This window comes from Struthio camelus, chromosome 22, assembly GCF_040807025.1.
Source record: "Struthio camelus isolate bStrCam1 chromosome 22, bStrCam1.hap1, whole genome shotgun sequence".
In the NCBI taxonomy this organism is placed as follows: domain Eukaryota; kingdom Metazoa; phylum Chordata; class Aves; order Struthioniformes; family Struthionidae; genus Struthio; species Struthio camelus.
The window spans coordinates 9,102,361-9,119,453 of NC_090963.1; the positions used below are offsets into that span (position 1 = coordinate 9,102,361).

The 17,093-nt window shown below is 66.8% G+C and overlaps 1 non-coding gene across 1 annotated transcript; it reads right to left on the bottom strand.

Annotated features, from left to right (window-relative positions):
* Window positions 1-3,859: 3,859 nt before the first annotated feature.
* On the bottom strand, window positions 3,860-3,932 carry TRNAF-GAA (transfer RNA phenylalanine (anticodon GAA)). The gene has a single exon. It is a non-coding gene; the product is annotated as a tRNA-Phe (tRNA).
* Window positions 3,933-17,093: the final 13,161 nt, after the last annotated feature.

The window sequence follows — 17,093 nt, forward strand, 5'->3', positions numbered from 1 at the left end:
AGGAAGGGCTGGTGAAGTGCGTGGGCGTCTGCTTGGAGGTGAAGTGCTTGCTCACAGGGCGAGGGGACTTACCCAGATGGGGGTGCCCAGAGCCCTGGGTGCCTGAGGCGCCTGGCTGCCTCATACACAAGAGGAGGGTGTTCAGCTGCAGAGTGCCACCGGGTCGCCTGGGTGCGTCATAGAAGAAAGGGCCGGGGGAGGGGGGCGTTGTCTGGAGACCAGCAGCTGGATGTCCTTGTCCCCAGGATGCCTTCAGGCAGAGGTTGTGGGGGGAGGGGGGTTTGGCTATGGGGGGAGGTGCGCAGACGCCTGGGTCCTCCATAGACAAGGGCAGGTGGGAGGGCGGGGCGGGCCAGGGTGGTCAGACAGCTGGGTGCCCTGGACACAGGTTGCAGGGGAGGTTGGCTATTTGGGGTGGGGTGGGGGGGTGCCGGAGGCCTTGGTCCTCTGTGCATGGGGGTGAGGGGGTTTGGCTGGGGGTGGCACGTGGATGCCTTCAACCCTCGGATGCCGGGGTTCCCCCAGACTGCTGGGTCCCTGCCAAAGGAGGGCAGTGGGTGAGCTCTTGGGGGTTGTTTGGATGCACGGTTCCTCCATCCCTGGGGCAAATGGGGCTGGCAGGGGGGGCCGCGGATGCCTGGGTCCCTGCAGCTCCTCGTTCCTCCTGCTGTGGATGAGAGGCTTCACGCCTGGAGGCGCCCAAGAGCATGGAAGAGCCACCAGCATGGCCAGCGGTGGGGAGAGCTGGAGGAGGGCTCCAGGGAGGCGGTGAGGGGAGGGAGGCAGGTGGAGAAGGCTTTGTGGCATCCATAAGACAGGCAGGAAGGCGCGGGCGGGCGGGCGGGCGGGCGAGCGGGCGGCTCACTGGGTGGAGGAAAGAGGCCTGGTGTCCCTGAGGGAGGTGGCCATGGATTTGGGGAGAGTGTTGGAGAGGGAGGCAAGGTGGAGGAGGGGGAAGTGCACAGGGGTAGGGAGGCAGTGGTGAGATGGGCAGGAGGAGTGAGAAGGGCAAGAGGTGCAGGTGGCGCATGGCCGGGACGCCCGGCTCCGCAAAAGAGGCGGGGAAGAGGGGGGGCAGCCCAGTGCCGAAGCCCGGGCTTGAACCAGGGACCTTTAGATCCCGGGCTTGAACCAGGGACCTTTAGATCTTCAGTCTAACGCTCTCCCAGCTGAGCTACTTCGGCCTGTCGTGAGCACCAAGCGTGATGGAAGCCGCGGCAGATGCCTGCAGCAGTCCCCGCTCTGCCCGGGGTATGACTGAAACAGCTACAGCTGCTCCGTCGTCCACACAAATACACGAGTCGCCCCATAAGTGCCTTGCAATAGCTGCAGCCGTGGGGAATGGCCAAGGACGGCCAAGAGAGGCATCTGCAGAGCGCGGCTTCCTCCCGTAGGCGTGCTGGGGAAGAAATCCCGCCCAGAGGAGGTTTATGCCCCGAAAGGAAGAGCTCTGAAAGGACGAGCTCACGCCAGTGCCCGTCTGAGACGCGGCGTGGGTGTCGCGGTACAAGGTGGGGAGGAATCCGGCAGTGCCGGTGTGCTGGGCTTGGTCGGTTCTTGCTGTTGAGAGGGACGTGGAGGGTCTGGAGAGGGCCAGAGAGGAACGCCCTGAAGTTGAACGAAGGGAAGGGCCGAGTCCTGCCGCAGGGCAGGGGTAAGCGCAGGCACCGGGCCAGGCTGGGGGGCACGTGGTGGAGAGGAGCTGTGCAGAGAAGGACCTGGGGGGGGTCCTGGTGGACACCAAGCTGGTGACGGAGCACTGGAGCACTGGAGCGGAGCAGGTTGCCCAGCGAGGTGGTGGCAGCTCCAGCCTTGGCGATGTTCCAAAGGCACCTGGGAAACGCGGTGCTGGGCCACCTGCTGTGGGTGACCGTGCTGGAGCGGGAGGTTGGAGGAGGTTGGTCTCCAGAGGTCCCGTCCCACCTGGACGCTCCGGAGATCCGGGGGAGCGGGTGGAGGCTGTGGGGACACGAAGGGGACACGTGGGGACGAGGTTAGGAAGACAGAGGACACAGGGGCCACATGGGGATTGGGGTCAGGCTGAGAGGGACACATTGTGGACGTGTGGGGAGCGGGGGAAGGATGCGGGGACAGGCAGGGGAGCCATGGGGGACACGGGACGAGGCTGAGGACGGGGGGACATGTGGAGACGCGGGGGGAGACTGGGGACAGGGGAGGGGACTTTGGGCAGACTGGGAGGCATTTGGGGTCCCTTCAGCCCACCGCAAAGGCACCGCTGCCCCCCACCCCCGACAGCCTGAGCCGGGGCGCACTCTGGGTGGGGGGCACACCCGCAGGTGTCCTCCTGCACCTGCGGTCACCCAGTGCCCGCTCTGGGTGCCTCCAGTGTGTGGCCGCCGAGGCCCCGGGCCACGGCCACCCAGCGCGAGGTGAGCCCCAGCACATGGGGGTGGCACACACGTGACTCCCGGGGCTGGACCTGCTGGCACCGCCTGTGACACATGGGAGAGGGGCAGGCCGCAGGGGCGACAGGCATGGGATATGGGCGTGACACGGGTGTGCAGCACCTGACCCGCCCCCAGCACCCCGAGGTGACCCTGCCGCGTGCCCTGGGACCCCCTCGAGAGCCAATAAAGAGCCACCCCTCCCCTGCCCAGACACCTGGGCCCTCGGTGTGTGGGGGAAGGGCGGGGGGTGGCCCAGCTGCCTGAGAGCCTGGTAGATGGAGTTGGGTGGGGGCAGCAGGGACACCCGGGTCCTTTGTATGCGGGGAGGAACATTGGGCGGGGTGGGGGGGAGGTGCGCAGAGGCCTGGGTGCCCTGCACAAGCGCTGAGGAAGGGCTGGTGAAGTGCGTGGGCGTCTGCTTGGAGGTGAAGTGCTTGCTCACAGGGCGAGGGGACTTACCCAGATGGGGGTGCCCAGAGCCCTGGGTGCCTGAGGCGCCTGGCTGCCTCATACACAAGAGGAGGGTGTTCAGCTGCAGAGTGCCACCGGGTCGCCTGGGTGCGTCATAGAAGAAAGGGCCGGGGGAGGGGGGCGTTGTCTGGAGACCAGCAGCTGGATGTCCTTGTCCCCAGGATGCCTTCAGGCAGAGGTTGTGGGGGGAGGGGGGTTTGGCTATGGGGGGAGGTGCGCAGACGCCTGGGTCCTCCATAGACAAGGGCAGGTGGGAGGGCGGGGCGGGCCAGGGTGGTCAGACAGCTGGGTGCCCTGGACACAGGTTGCAGGGGAGGTTGGCTATTTGGGGTGGGGTGGGGGGGTGCCGGAGGCCTTGGTCCTCTGTGCATGGGGGTGAGGGGGTTTGGCTGGGGGTGGCACGTGGATGCCTTCAACCCTCGGATGCCGGGGTTCCCCCAGACTGCTGGGCCCCTGCCAAAGGAGGGCAGTGGGTGAGCTCTTGGGGGTTGTTTGGATGCACGGTTCCTCCATCCCTGGGGCAAATGGGGCTGGCAGGGGGGGCCGCGGATGCCTGGGTCCCTGCAGCTCCTCGTTCCTCCTGCTGTGGATGAGAGGCTTCACGCCTGGAGGCGCCCAAGAGCATGGAAGAGCCACCAGCATGGCCAGCGGTGGGGAGAGCTGGAGGAGGGCTCCAGGGAGGCGGTGAGGGGAGGGAGGCAGGTGGAGAAGGCTTTGTGGCATCCATAAGACAGGCAGGAAGGCGCGGGCGGGCGGCTCACTGGGTGGAGGAAAGAGGCCTGGTGTCCCTGAGGGAGGTGGCCATGGATTTGGGGAGAGTGTTGGAGAGGGAGGCAAGGTGGAGGAGGGGGAAGTGCACAGGGGTAGGGAGGCAGTGGTGAGATGGGCAGGAGGAGTGAGAAGGGCAAGAGGTGCAGGTGGCGCATGGCCGGGACGCCCGGCTCCGCAAAAGAGGCGGGGAAGAGGGGGGGGCAGCCCAGTGCCGAAGCCCGGGCTTGAACCAGGGACCTTTAGATCTTCAGTCTAACGCTCTCCCAGCTGAGCTACTTCGGCCTGTCGTGAGCACCAAGCGTGATGGAAGCCGCGGCAGATGCCTGCAGCAGTCCCCGCTCTGCCCGGGGTATGACTGAAACAGCTACAGCTGCTCCGTCGTCCACACAAATACACGAGTCGCCCCATAAGTGCCTTGCAATAGCTGCAGCCGTGGGGAATGGCCAAGGACGGCCAAGAGAGGCATCTGCAGAGCGCGGCTTCCTCCCGTAGGCGTGCTGGGGAAGAAATCCCGCCCAGAGGAGGTTTATGCCCCGAAAGGAAGAGCTCTGAAAGGACGAGCTCACGCCAGTGCCCGTCTGAGACGCGGCGTGGGTGTCGCGGTACAAGGTGGGGAGGAATCCGGCAGTGCCGGTGTGCTGGGCTTGGTCGGTTCTTGCTGTTGAGAGGGACGTGGAGGGTCTGGAGAGGGCCAGAGAGGAACGCCCTGAAGTTGAACGAAGGGAAGGGCCGAGTCCTGCCGCAGGGCAGGGGTAAGCGCAGGCACCGGGCCAGGCTGGGGGGCACGTGGTGGAGAGGAGCTGTGCAGAGAAGGACCTGGGGGGGGTCCTGGTGGACACCAAGCTGGTGACGGAGCACTGGAGCACTGGAGCGGAGCAGGTTGCCCAGCGAGGTGGTGGCAGCTCCAGCCTTGGCGATGTTCCAAAGGCACCTGGGAAACGCGGTGCTGGGCCACCTGCTGTGGGTGACCGTGCTGGAGCGGGAGGTTGGAGGAGGTTGGTCTCCAGAGGTCCCGTCCCACCTGGACGCTCCGGAGATCCGGGGGAGCGGGTGGAGGCTGTGGGGACACGAAGGGGACACGTGGGGACGAGGTTAGGAAGACAGAGGACACAGGGGCCACATGGGGATTGGGGTCAGGCTGAGAGGGACACATTGTGGACGTGTGGGGAGCGGGGGAAGGATGCGGGGACAGGCAGGGGAGCCATGGGGGACACGGGACGAGGCTGAGGACGGGGGGACATGTGGAGACGCGGGGGGAGACTGGGGACAGGGGAGGGGACTTTGGGCAGACTGGGAGGCATTTGGGGTCCCTTCAGCCCACCGCAAAGGCACCGCTGCCCCCCACCCCCGACAGCCTGAGCCGGGGCGCACTCTGGGTGGGGGGCACACCCGCAGGTGTCCTCCTGCACCTGCGGTCACCCAGTGCCCGCTCTGGGTGCCTCCAGTGTGTGGCCGCCGAGGCCCCGGGCCACGGCCACCCAGCGCGAGGTGAGCCCCAGCACATGGGGGTGGCACACACGTGACTCCCGGGGCTGGACCTGCTGGCACCGCCTGTGACACATGGGAGAGGGGCAGGCCGCAGGGGCGACAGGCATGGGATATGGGCGTGACACGGGTGTGCAGCACCTGACCCGCCCCCAGCACCCCGAGGTGACCCTGCCGCGTGCCCTGGGACCCCCTCGAGAGCCAATAAAGAGCCACCCCTCCCCTGCCCAGACACCTGGGCCCTCGGTGTGTGGGGGAAGGGCGGGGGGTGGCCCAGCTGCCTGAGAGCCTGGTAGATGGAGTTGGGTGGGGGCAGCAGGGACACCCGGGTCCTTTGTATGCGGGGAGGAACATTGGGCGGGGTGGGGGGGAGGTGCGCAGAGGCCTGGGTGCCCTGCACAAGCGCTGAGGAAGGGCTGGTGAAGTGCGTGGGCGTCTGCTTGGAGGTGAAGTGCTTGCTCACAGGGCGAGGGGACTTACCCAGATGGGGGTGCCCAGAGCCCTGGGTGCCTGAGGCGCCTGGCTGCCTCATACACAAGAGGAGGGTGTTCAGCTGCAGAGTGCCACCGGGTCGCCTGGGTGCGTCATAGAAGAAAGGGCCGGGGGAGGGGGGCGTTGTCTGGAGACCAGCAGCTGGATGTCCTTGTCCCCAGGATGCCTTCAGGCAGAGGTTGTGGGGGGAGGGGGGTTTGGCTATGGGGGGAGGTGCGCAGACGCCTGGGTCCTCCATAGACAAGGGCAGGTGGGAGGGCGGGGCGGGCCAGGGTGGTCAGACAGCTGGGTGCCCTGGACACCGGTTGCAGGGGAGGTTGGCTATTTGGGGTGGGGTGGGGGGGTGCCGGAGGCCTTGGTCCTCTGTGCATGGGGGTGAGGGGGTTTGGCTGGGGGTGGCACGTGGATGCCTTCAACCCTCGGATGCCGGGGTTCCCCCAGACTGCTGGGTCCCTGCCAAAGGAGGGCAGTGGGTGAGCTCTTGGGGGTTGTTTGGATGCACGGTTCCTCCATCCCTGGGGCAAATGGGGCTGGCAGGGGGGGCCGCGGATGCCTGGGTCCCTGCAGCTCCTCGTTCCTCCTGCTGTGGATGAGAGGCTTCACGCCTGGAGGCACCCAAGAGCATGGAAGAGCCACCAGCATGGCCAGCGGTGGGGAGAGCTGGAGGAGGGCTCCAGGGAGGCGGTGAGGGGAGGGAGGCAGGTGGAGAAGGCTTTGTGGCATCCATAAGACAGGCAGGAAGGCGCGGGCGGGCGGGCGGGCGGGCGGGCGGCTCACTGGGTGGAGGAAAGAGGCCTGGTGTCCCTGAGGGAGGTGGCCATGGATTTGGGGAGAGTGTTGGAGAGGGAGGCAAGGTGGAGGAGGGGGAAGTGCACAGGGGTAGGGAGGCAGTGGTGAGATGGGCAGGAGGAGTGAGAAGGGCAAGAGGTGCAGGTGGCGCATGGCCGGGACGCCCGGCTCCGCAAAAGAGGCGGGGAAGAGGGGGGGGCAGCCCAGTGCCGAAGCCCGGGCTTGAACCAGGGACCTTTAGATCCCGGGCTTGAACCAGGGACCTTTAGATCTTCAGTCTAACGCTCTCCCAGCTGAGCTACTTCGGCCTGTCGTGAGCACCAAGCGTGATGGAAGCCGCGGCAGATGCCTGCAGCAGTCCCCGCTCTGCCCGGGGTATGACTGAAACAGCTACAGCTGCTCCGTCGTCCACACAAATACACGAGTCGCCCCATAAGTGCCTTGCAATAGCTGCAGCCGTGGGGAATGGCCAAGGACGGCCAAGAGAGGCATCTGCAGAGCGCGGCTTCCTCCCGTAGGCGTGCTGGGGAAGAAATCCCGCCCAGAGGAGGTTTATGCCCCGAAAGGAAGAGCCCTGAAAGGACGAGCTCACGCCAGTGCCCGTCTGAGATGCGGCGTGGGTGTCGCGGTACAAGGTGGGGAGGAATCCGGCAGTGCCGGTGTGCTGGGCTTGGTCGGTTCTTGCTGTTGAGAGGGACGTGGAGGGTCTGGAGAGGGCCAGAGAGGAACGCCCTGAAGTTGAACGAAGGGAAGGGCCGAGTCCTGCCGCAGGGCAGGGGTAAGCGCAGGCACCGGGCCAGGCTGGGGGGCACGTGGTGGAGAGGAGCTGTGCAGAGAAGGACCTGGGGGGGGTCCTGGTGGACACCAAGCTGGTGACGGAGCACTGGAGCACTGGAGCAGAGCAGGTTGCCCAGCGAGGTGGTGGCAGCTCCAGCCTTGGCGATGTTCCAAAGGCACCTGGGAAACGCGGTGCTGGGCCACCTGCTGTGGGTGACCGTGCTGGAGCAGGAGGTTGGAGGAGGTTGGTCTCCAGAGGTCCCGTCCCACCTGGACGCTCCGGAGATCCGGGGGAGCGGGTGGAGGCTGTGGGGACACGAAGGGGACACGTGGGGACGAGGTTAGGAAGACAGAGGACACAGGGGCCACATGGGGATTGGGGTCAGGCTGAGAGGGACACATTGTGGACGTGTGGGGAGCGGGGGAAGGATGCGGGGACAGGCAGGGGAGCCATGGGGGACACGGGACGAGGCTGAGGACGGGGGGACATGTGGAGACGCGGGGGGAGACTGGGGACAGGGGAGGGGACTTTGGGCAGACTGGGAGGCATTTGGGGTCCCTTCAGCCCACCGCAAAGGCACCGCTGCCCTCCACCCCCGACAGCCTGAGCCGGGGCGCACTCTGGGTGGGGGGCACACCCGCAGGTGTCCTCCTGCACCTGCGGTCACCCAGTGCCCGCTCTGGGTGCCTCCAGTGTGTGGCCGCCGAGGCCCCGGGCCACGGCCACCCAGCGCGAGGTGAGCCCCAGCACATGGGGGTGGCACACATGTGACTCCCAGGGCTGGACCTGCTGGCACCGCCTGTGACACATGGGAGAGGGGCAGGCCGCAGGGGCGACAGGCATGGGATATGGGCGTGACACGGGTGTGCAGCACCTGACCCGCCCCCAGCACCCCGAGGTGACCCTGCCGCGTGCCCTGGGACCCCCTCGAGAGCCAATAAAGAGCCACCCCTCCCCTGCCCAGACACCTGGGCCCTCGGTGTGTGGGGGAAGGGCGGGGGGTGGCCCAGCTGCCTGAGAGCCTGGTAGATGGAGTTGGGTGGGGGCAGCAGGGACACCCGGGTCCTTTGTATGCGGGGAGGAACATTGGGCGGGGTGGGGGGGAGGTGCGCAGAGGCCTGGGTGCCCTGCACAAGCGCTGAGGAAGGGCTGGTGAAGTGCGTGGGCGTCTGCTTGGAGGTGAAGTGCTTGCTCACAGGGCGAGGGGACTTACCCAGATGGGGGTGCCCAGAGCCCTGGGTGCCTGAGGCGCCTGGCTGCCTCATACACAAGAGGAGGGTGTTCAGCTGCAGAGTGCCACCGGGTCGCCTGGGTGCGTCATAGAAGAAAGGGCCGGGGGAGGGGGGCGTTGTCTGGAGACCAGCAGCTGGATGTCCTTGTCCCCAGGATGCCTTCAGGCAGAGGTTGTGGGGGGAGGGGGGTTTGGCTATGGGGGGAGGTGCGCAGACGCCTGGGTCCTCCATAGACAAGGGCAGGTGGGAGGGCGGGGCGGGCCAGGGTGGTCAGACAGCTGGGTGCCCTGGACACAGGTTGCAGGGGAGGTTGGCTATTTGGGGTGGGGTGGGGGGGTGCCGGAGGCCTTGGTCCTCTGTGCATGGGGGTGAGGGGGTTTGGCTGGGGGTGGCACGTGGATGCCTTCAACCCTCGGATGCCGGGGTTCCCCCAGACTGCTGGGTCCCTGCCAAAGGAGGGCAGTGGGTGAGCTCTTGGGGGTTGTTTGGATGCACGGTTCCTCCATCCCTGGGGCAAATGGGGCTGGCAGGGGGGGCCGCGGATGCCTGGGTCCCTGCAGCTCCTCGTTCCTCCTGCTGTGGATGAGAGGCTTCACGCCTGGAGGCACCCAAGAGCATGGAAGAGCCACCAGCATGGCCAGCGGTGGGGAGAGCTGGAGGAGGGCTCCAGGGAGGCGGTGAGGGGAGGGAGGCAGGTGGAGAAGGCTTTGTGGCATCCATAAGACAGGCAGGAAGGCGCGGGCGGGCGGGCGGCTCACTGGGTGGAGGAAAGAGGCCTGGTGTCCCTGAGGGAGGTGGCCATGGATTTGGGGAGAGTGTTGGAGAGGGAGGCAAGGTGGAGGAGGGGGAAGTGCACAGGGGTAGGGAGGCAGTGGTGAGATGGGCAGGAGGAGTGAGAAGGGCAAGAGGTGCAGGTGGCGCATGGCCGGGACGCCCGGCTCCGCAAAAGAGGCGGGGAAGAGGGGGGGCAGCCCAGTGCCGAAGCCCGGGCTTGAACCAGGGACCTTTAGATCCCGGGCTTGAACCAGGGACCTTTAGATCTTCAGTCTAACGCTCTCCCAGCTGAGCTACTTCGGCCTGTCGTGAGCACCAAGCGTGATGGAAGCCGCGGCAGATGCCTGCAGCAGTCCCTGCTCTGCCCGGGGTATGACTGAAACAGCTACAGCTGCTCCGTCGTCCACACAAATACACGAGTCGCCCCATAAGTGCCTTGCAATAGCTGCAGCCGTGGGGAATGGCCAAGGACGGCCAAGAGAGGCATCTGCAGAGCGCGGCTTCCTCCCGTAGGCGTGCTGGGGAAGAAATCCCGCCCAGAGGAGGTTTATGCCCCGAAAGGAAGAGCTCTGAAAGGACGAGCTCACGCCAGTGCCCGTCTGAGACGCGGCGTGGGTGTCGCGGTACAAGGTGGGGAGGAATCCGGCAGTGCCGGTGTGCTGGGCTTGGTCGGTTCTTGCTGTTGAGAGGGACGTGGAGGGTCTGGAGAGGGCCAGAGAGGAACGCCCTGAAGTTGAACGAAGGGAAGGGCCGAGTCCTGCCGCAGGGCAGGGGTAAGCGCAGGCACCGGGCCAGGCTGGGGGGCACGTGGTGGAGAGGAGCTGTGCAGAGAAGGACCTGGGGGGGGTCCTGGTGGACACCAAGCTGGTGACGGAGCACTGGAGCACTGGAGCGGAGCAGGTTGCCCAGCGAGGTGGTGGCAGCTCCAGCCTTGGCGATGTTCCAAAGGCACCTGGGAAACGCGGTGCTGGGCCACCTGCTGTGGGTGACCGTGCTGGAGCGGGAGGTTGGAGGAGGTTGGTCTCCAGAGGTCCCGTCCCACCTGGACGCTCCGGAGATCCGGGGGAGCGGGTGGAGGCTGTGGGGACACGAAGGGGACACGTGGGGACGAGGTTAGGAAGACAGAGGACACAGGGGCCACATGGGGATTGGGGTCAGGCTGAGAGGGACACATTGTGGACGTGTGGGGAGCGGGGGAAGGATGCGGGGACAGGCAGGGGAGCCATGGGGGACACGGGACGAGGCTGAGGACGGGGGGACATGTGGAGACGCGGGGGGAGACTGGGGACAGGGGAGGGGACTTTGGGCAGACTGGGAGGCATTTGGGGTCCCTTCAGCCCACCGCAAAGGCACCGCTGCCCCCCACCCCCGACAGCCTGAGCCGGGGCGCACTCTGGGTGGGGGGCACACCCGCAGGTGTCCTCCTGCACCTGCGGTCACCCAGTGCCCGCTCTGGGTGCCTCCAGTGTGTGGCCGCCGAGGCCCCGGGCCACGGCCACCCAGCGCGAGGTGAGCCCCAGCACATGGGGGTGGCACACATGTGACTCCCGGGGCTGGACCTGCTGGCACCGCCTGTGACACATGGGAGAGGGGCAGGCCGCAGGGGCGACAGGCATGGGATATGGGCGTGACACGGGTGTGCAGCACCTGACCCGCCCCCAGCACCCCGAGGTGACCCTGCCGCGTGCCCTGGGACCCCCTCGAGAGCCAATAAAGAGCCACCCCTCCCCTGCCCAGACACCTGGGCCCTCGGTGTGTGGGGGAAGGGCGGGGGGTGGCCCAGCTGCCTGAGAGCCTGGTAGATGGAGTTGGGTGGGGGCAGCAGGGACACCCAGGTCCTTTGTATGCGGGGAGGAACATTGGGCGGGGTGGGGGGGAGGTGCGCAGAGGCCTGGGTGCCCTGCACAAGCGCTGAGGAAGGGCTGGTGAAGTGCGTGGGCGTCTGCTTGGAGGTGAAGTGCTTGCTCACAGGGCGAGGGGACTTACCCAGATGGGGGTGCCCAGAGCCCTGGGTGCCTGAGGCGCCTGGCTGCCTCATACACAAGAGGAGGGTGTTCAGCTGCAGAGTGCCACCGGGTCGCCTGGGTGCATCATAGAAGAAAGGGCCGGGGGAGGGGGGCGTTGTCTGGAGACCAGCAGCTGGATGTCCTTGTCCCCAGGATGCCTTCAGGCAGAGGTTGTGGGGGGAGGGGGGTTTGGCTATGGGGGGAGGTGCGCAGACGCCTGGGTCCTCCATAGACAAGGGCAGGTGGGAGGGCGGGGCGGGCCAGGGTGGTCAGACAGCTGGGTGCCCTGGACACCGGTTGCAGGGGAGGTTGGCTATTTGGGGTGGGGTGGGGGGGTGCCGGAGGCCTTGGTCCTCTGTGCATGGGGGTGAGGGGGTTTGGCTGGGGGTGGCACGTGGATGCCTTCAACCCTCGGATGCCGGGGTTCCCCCAGACTGCTGGGTCCCTGCCAAAGGAGGGCAGTGGGTGAGCTCTTGGGGGTTGTTTGGATGCACGGTTCCTCCATCCCTGGGGCAAATGGGGCTGGCAGGGGGGGCCGCGGATGCCTGGGTCCCTGCAGCTCCTCGTTCCTCCTGCTGTGGATGAGAGGCTTCACGCCTGGAGGCACCCAAGAGCATGGAAGAGCCACCAGCATGGCCAGCGGTGGGGAGAGCTGGAGGAGGGCTCCAGGGAGGCGGTGAGGGGAGGGAGGCAGGTGGAGAAGGCTTTGTGGCATCCATAAGACAGGCAGGAAGGCGCGGGCGGGCGGGTGGGCGGGCGGGCGGCTCACTGGGTGGAGGAAAGAGGCCTGGTGTCCCTGAGGGAGGTGGCCATGGATTTGGGGAGAGTGTTGGAGAGGGAGGCAAGGTGGAGGAGGGGGAAGTGCACAGGGGTAGGGAGGCAGTGGTGAGATGGGCAGGAGGAGTGAGAAGGGCAAGAGGTGCAGGTGGCGCATGGCCGGGACGCCCGGCTCCGCAAAAGAGGCGGGGAAGAGGGGGGGGCAGCCCAGTGCCGAAGCCCGGGCTTGAACCAGGGACCTTTAGATCCCGGGCTTGAACCAGGGACCTTTAGATCTTCAGTCTAACGCTCTCCCAGCTGAGCTACTTCGGCCTGTCGTGAGCACCAAGCGTGATGGAAGCCGCGGCAGATGCCTGCAGCAGTCCCCGCTCTGCCCGGGGTATGACTGAAACAGCTACAGCTGCTCCGTCGTCCACACAAATACACGAGTCGCCCCATAAGTGCCTTGCAATAGCTGCAGCCGTGGGGAATGGCCAAGGACGGCCAAGAGAGGCATCTGCAGAGCGCGGCTTCCTCCCGTAGGCGTGCTGGGGAAGAAATCCCGCCCAGAGGAGGTTTATGCCCCGAAAGGAAGAGCCCTGAAAGGACGAGCTCACGCCAGTGCCCGTCTGAGATGCGGCGTGGGTGTCGCGGTACAAGGTGGGGAGGAATCCGGCAGTGCCGGTGTGCTGGGCTTGGTCGGTTCTTGCTGTTGAGAGGGACGTGGAGGGTCTGGAGAGGGCCAGAGAGGAACGCCCTGAAGTTGAACGAAGGGAAGGGCCGAGTCCTGCCGCAGGGCAGGGGTAAGCGCAGGCACCGGGCCAGGCTGGGGGGCACGTGGTGGAGAGGAGCTGTGCAGAGAAGGACCTGGGGGGGGTCCTGGTGGACACCAAGCTGGTGACGGAGCACTGGAGCACTGGAGCAGAGCAGGTTGCCCAGCGAGGTGGTGGCAGCTCCAGCCTTGGCGATGTTCCAAAGGCACCTGGGAAACGCGGTGCTGGGCCACCTGCTGTGGGTGACCGTGCTGGAGCAGGAGGTTGGAGGAGGTTGGTCTCCAGAGGTCCCGTCCCACCTGGACGCTCCGGAGATCCGGGGGAGCGGGTGGAGGCTGTGGGGACACGAAGGGGACACGTGGGGACGAGGTTAGGAAGACAGAGGACACAGGGGCCACATGGGGATTGGGGTCAGGCTGAGAGGGACACATTGTGGACGTGTGGGGAGCGGGGGAAGGATGCGGGGACAGGCAGGGGAGCCATGGGGGACACGGGACGAGGCTGAGGACGGGGGGACATGTGGAGACGCGGGGGGAGACTGGGGACAGGGGAGGGGACTTTGGGCAGACTGGGAGGCATTTGGGGTCCCTTCAGCCCACCGCAAAGGCACCGCTGCCCTCCACCCCCGACAGCCTGAGCCGGGGCGCACTCTGGGTGGGGGGCACACCCGCAGGTGTCCTCCTGCACCTGCGGTCACCCAGTGCCCGCTCTGGGTGCCTCCAGTGTGTGGCCGCCGAGGCCCCGGGCCACGGCCACCCAGCGCGAGGTGAGCCCCAGCACATGGGGGTGGCACACACGTGACTCCCGGGGCTGGACCTGCTGGCACCGCCTGTGACACATGGGAGAGGGGCAGGCCGCAGGGGCGACAGGCATGGGATATGGGCGTGACACGGGTGTGCAGCACCTGACCCGCCCCCAGCACCCCGAGGTGACCCTGCCGCGTGCCCTGGGACCCCCTCGAGAGCCAATAAAGAGCCACCCCTCCCCTGCCCAGACACCTGGGCCCTCGGTGTGTGGGGGAAGGGCGGGGGGTGGCCCAGCTGCCTGAGAGCCTGGTAGATGGAGTTGGGTGGGGGCAGCAGGGACACCCGGGTCCTTTGTATGCGGGGAGGAACATTGGGCGGGGTGGGGGGGAGGTGCGCAGAGGCCTGGGTGCCCTGCACAAGCGCTGAGGAAGGGCTGGTGAAGTGCGTGGGCGTCTGCTTGGAGGTGAAGTGCTTGCTCACAGGGCGAGGGGACTTACCCAGATGGGGGTGCCCAGAGCCCTGGGTGCCTGAGGCGCCTGGCTGCCTCATACACAAGAGGAGGGTGTTCAGCTGCAGAGTGCCACCGGGTCGCCTGGGTGCGTCATAGAAGAAAGGGCCGGGGGAGGGGGGCGTTGTCTGGAGACCAGCAGCTGGATGTCCTTGTCCCCAGGATGCCTTCAGGCAGAGGTTGTGGGGGGAGGGGGGTTTGGCTATGGGGGGAGGTGCGCAGACGCCTGGGTCCTCCATAGACAAGGGCAGGTGGGAGGGCGGGGCGGGCCAGGGTGGTCAGACAGCTGGGTGCCCTGGACACAGGTTGCAGGGGAGGTTGGCTATTTGGGGTGGGGTGGGGGGGTGCCGGAGGCCTTGGTCCTCTGTGCATGGGGGTGAGGGGGTTTGGCTGGGGGTGGCACGTGGATGCCTTCAACCCTCGGATGCCGGGGTTCCCCCAGACTGCTGGGTCCCTGCCAAAGGAGGGCAGTGGGTGAGCTCTTGGGGGTTGTTTGGATGCACGGTTCCTCCATCCCTGGGGCAAATGGGGCTGGCAGGGGGGGCCGCGGATGCCTGGGTCCCTGCAGCTCCTCGTTCCTCCTGCTATGGATGAGAGGCTTCACGCCTGGAGGCACCCAAGAGCATGGAAGAGCCACCAGCATGGCCAGCGGTGGGGAGAGCTGGAGGAGGGCTCCAGGGAGGCGGTGAGGGGAGGGAGGCAGGTGGAGAAGGCTTTGTGGCATCCATAAGACAGGCAGGAAGGCGCGGGCGGGTGGGCGGGCGGCTCACTGGGTGGAGGAAAGAGGCCTGGTGTCCCTGAGGGAGGTGGCCATGGATTTGGGGAGAGTGTTGGAGAGGGAGGCAAGGTGGAGGAGGGGGAAGTGCACAGGGGTAGGGAGGCAGTGGTGAGATGGGCAGGAGGAGTGAGAAGGGCAAGAGGTGCAGGTGGCGCATGGCCGGGACGCCCGGCTCCGCAAAAGAGGCGGGGAAGAGGGGGGGCAGCCCAGTGCCGAAGCCCGGGCTTGAACCAGGGACCTTTAGATCCCGGGCTTGAACCAGGGACCTTTAGATCTTCAGTCTAACGCTCTCCCAGCTGAGCTACTTCGGCCTGTCGTGAGCACCAAGCGTGATGGAAGCCGCGGCAGATGCCTGCAGCAGTCCCTGCTCTGCCCGGGGTATGACTGAAACAGCTACAGCTGCTCCGTCGTCCACACAAATACACGAGTCGCCCCATAAGTGCCTTGCAATAGCTGCAGCCGTGGGGAATGGCCAAGGACGGCCAAGAGAGGCATCTGCAGAGCGCGGCTTCCTCCCGTAGGCATGCTGGGGAAGAAATCCCGCCCAGAGGAGGTTTATGCCCCGAAAGGAAGAGCTCTGAAAGGACGAGCTCACGCCAGTGCCCGTCTGAGACGCGGCGTGGGTGTCGCGGTACAAGGTGGGGAGGAATCCGGCAGTGCCGGTGTGCTGGGCTTGGTCGGTTCTTGCTGTTGAGAGGGACGTGGAGGGTCTGGAGAGGGCCAGAGAGGAACGCCCTGAAGTTGAACGAAGGGAAGGGCCGAGTCCTGCCGCAGGGCAGGGGTAAGCGCAGGCACCGGGCCAGGCTGGGGGGCACGTGGTGGAGAGGAGCTGTGCAGAGAAGGACCTGGGGGGGGTCCTGGTGGACACCAAGCTGGTGACGGAGCACTGGAGCACTGGAGCGGAGCAGGTTGCCCAGCGAGGTGGTGGCAGCTCCAGCCTTGGCGATGTTCCAAAGGCACCTGGGAAACGCGGTGCTGGGCCACCTGCTGTGGGTGACCGTGCTGGAGCGGGAGGTTGGAGGAGGTTGGTCTCCAGAGGTCCCGTCCCACCTGGACGCTCCGGAGATCCGGGGGAGCGGGTGGAGGCTGTGGGGACACGAAGGGGACACGTGGGGACGAGGTTAGGAAGACAGAGGACACAGGGGCCACATGGGGATTGGGGTCAGGCTGAGAGGGACACATTGTGGACGTGTGGGGAGCGGGGGAAGGATGCGGGGACAGGCAGGGGAGCCATGGGGGACACGGGACGAGGCTGAGGACGGGGGGACATGTGGAGACGCGGGGGGAGACTGGGGACAGGGGAGGGGACTTTGGGCAGACTGGGAGGCATTTGGGGTCCCTTCAGCCCACCGCAAAGGCACCGCTGCCCCCCACCCCCGACAGCCTGAGCCGGGGCGCACTCTGGGTGGGGGGCACACCCGCAGGTGTCCTCCTGCACCTGCGGTCACCCAGTGCCCGCTCTGGGTGCCTCCAGTGTGTGGCCGCCGAGGCCCCGGGCCACGGCCACCCAGCGCGAGGTGAGCCCCAGCACATGGGGGTGGCACACATGTGACTCCCGGGGCTGGACCTGCTGGCACCGCCTGTGACACATGGGAGAGGGGCAGGCCGCAGGGGCGACAGGCATGGGATATGGGCGTGACACGGGTGTGCAGCACCTGACCCGCCCCCAGCACCCCGAGGTGACCCTGCCGCGTGCCCTGGGACCCCCTCGAGAGCCAATAAAGAGCCACCCCTCCCCTGCCCAGACACCTGGGCCCTCGGTGTGTGGGGGAAGGGCGGGGGGTGGCCCAGCTGCCTGAGAGCCTGGTAGATGGAGTTGGGTGGGGGCAGCAGGGACACCCAGGTCCTTTGTATGCGGGGAGGAACATTGGGCGGGGTGGGGGGGAGGTGCGCAGAGGCCTGGGTGCCCTGCACAAGCGCTGAGGAAGGGCTGGTGAAGTGCGTGGGCGTCTGCTTGGAGGTGAAGTGCTTGCTCACAGGGCGAGGGGACTTACCCAGATGGGGGTGCCCAGAGCCCTGGGTGCCTGAGGCGCCTGGCTGCCTCATACACAAGAGGAGGGTGTTCAGCTGCAGAGTGCCACCGGGTCGCCTGGGTGCATCATAGAAGAAAGGGCCGGGGGAGGGGGGCGTTGTCTGGAGACCAGCAGCTGGATGTCCTTGTCCCCAGGATGCCTTCAGGCAGAGGTTGTGGGGGGAGGGGGGTTTGGCTATGGGGGGAGGTGCGCAGACGCCTGGGTCCTCCATAGACAAGGGCAGGTGGGAGGGCGGGGCGGGCCAGGGTGGTCAGACAGCTGGGTGCCCTGGACACCGGTTGCAGGGGAGGTTG